Source organism: Acomys minous, assembly GCF_964271855.1.
Source record: "Acomys minous genome assembly, chromosome: 7".
Taxonomy (NCBI): Eukaryota; Metazoa; Chordata; class Mammalia; order Rodentia; family Muridae; genus Acomys; species Acomys minous.
In genome coordinates, this window is record NC_140488.1 from 47726242 (window position 1) to 47728207 (window position 1966).

Here is a 1966-nt window from a genome sequence, read left to right on the forward strand (position 1 = left end):
TAGAATCACCTGAAGGTTTGAATGGTGAGGTTCTTCTCTCCTGTGTCCACTAGAGCAAGACTTAAAAGGCCCAAAAATGGAAATGACCTAAGTGTCTACCAAGGAATGAAGAAAATATACTGCAAACACACGATGGAATACTATATAGCCATAAAAGAATGAAGCCTGTCATTTGGAGCAGCACGTACAGAGACTACGACGTCAAGCGAAATAGATCAGGCACAGAAAGACAGGTACCACAAGGCCTCACTCACTCATTGTGGAATCTAATGCTTAGGAGGATGATTGCTACTAGAAGTGGGAGAGAGTTGGAGGCAGGGCATGCCAAAGGTTAATCAAAGGATTAGGGTAGAGTTAGACAGGAACACATTCTGGTATGCTACTGCTCAGTAATGACTATGAATAAGAATGTAATGGGGATTTTAGAAAGGTAGGAAAAAAAAACTTTGTATTCACCAGAAAGAAATGTTTGATTCATATATATTTATCCCAATTTGAATATGTAAAAGTACATATAGTTATCAAATAATTACAAGGTGCTATATAAATATGTACAACTTTACCGGTCAGTTAAATGGAAGTTCCAGTGAAGTCAGGGGATGGAGCTCAGTTGGTAGGGCACTTGCTTAGCATGCATGAGGCCCCCAGTTCAATCTGGAGCATACCAAAAATTTCAGCATTCAGGAGGTCAGGGTAGGCATTTAAGGCCAATGGGGGTGTAGATGATGCCATCCTCAATGTCAAACAAGTCGTCCTCCTCCTCCTCGTTGTTGGCTCAGCCATGCAGGTCCTCCAGGTAGGGCACCACTGTTATACTGCGCCAGTGGTCCTTAGTGTCTGGGCTTGGTGGGATAGGCACTAGCACCTCAACCACAGGTGTTTCTTCTGGAACCAGCTGTGCTGCCTGATCTGTCGGAAGGAGAACCTCTTGGCTGGCTCACACTCCAACATCCCTCAGAGTAGGTCAGAGAGTGGCGGGCTGCAGTCACAAGGGATGCTGAAGTCCCCTCTCCTGATGTTTTCAAACGACTTGTAGATATTGTCTCCCTGAAACAGGTACAGGCCCATGGTGATGCTGTAGAGTGTGACACCAGCCAACCAGATGTGCACTTTGAAACCTGAGGTGTTGAGTCTATTGGCAATCTAGGATGGCTGGAAGGCCGGGGAGCCCTGGCTTGTGCGGCAGGTGTGCGGCACAACGAAAGGGTGCAGGGCCTCGGCAACACCCAGGTCTGAGATCTTGAGCATGCCATTGGTGCTGAGCAGCAGGTTGCCCGGCTTGATGTCCTTGTGAACAATGCCCTAGCTGTGGAGGTACTCCAGGCCAGCAATCAGCTGGCAGAAGTACCCATGAGCTTGGCACACAGGGAAGCGCTTCTCAGGCACACTGTCCAGCATCTCCCGCATGCCACACACGCAGTACTCCATCACCATCTACATCTTCTGCTTCTCGTTGTTGTACAGCACATCCACCAGCTGGGTCACATTCTGGTGCCCCAGCCGCTGCAGCAGCTGGATCTCTTACTTGACGTTGGCTTCCCCATTGGGGATCCTGCGCAGCTTTTTCTTCTTGAGGAGCTTGACCGCCCTGCGGCACAAGGTCTCAAAGTCCATGTGTGCTTATCTTAAGAGTGGAGGTATGTGCATATGTGTATGGGCCTATGTGTTTCCATGTGTGAAGAGGCCAGAAATTGAAACTGAGCATCTTCCTCAATTACTCTCCACCTTGTTTTCTGAAGCCAGGGTCTCTCCCCTTGAATTTGGAACTGTTTGGCCAGGAAGTCTCCAGGATCTACCTGTCTCTTTGTCCCACAGTTCTGGGATTCTAGTTCTGTGCAGTTGAGCTAGTTTTTGTTTTGTTTTTTTGTTTTTTTGTTTTTTGTTTTTTTGAGACAGGGTTTCTCTGTGTAGCCCTGGCTGTCCTCGAACTCACAGAGATCCACCTGTCTCTGTCTCCCAAGTGCTG

General features: G+C 48.0%; 1 pseudogene across 1 annotated transcript; it reads right to left on the reverse strand.

Moving 5' to 3' along the window:
• Positions 1-661: 661 nt before the first annotated feature.
• On the reverse strand, positions 662-1723 carry LOC311601727 (serine/threonine-protein kinase STK11-like; annotated as a pseudogene). The gene has a single exon. The product of its transcript is annotated as a serine/threonine-protein kinase STK11-like (transcript).
• Positions 1724-1966: the final 243 nt, after the last annotated feature.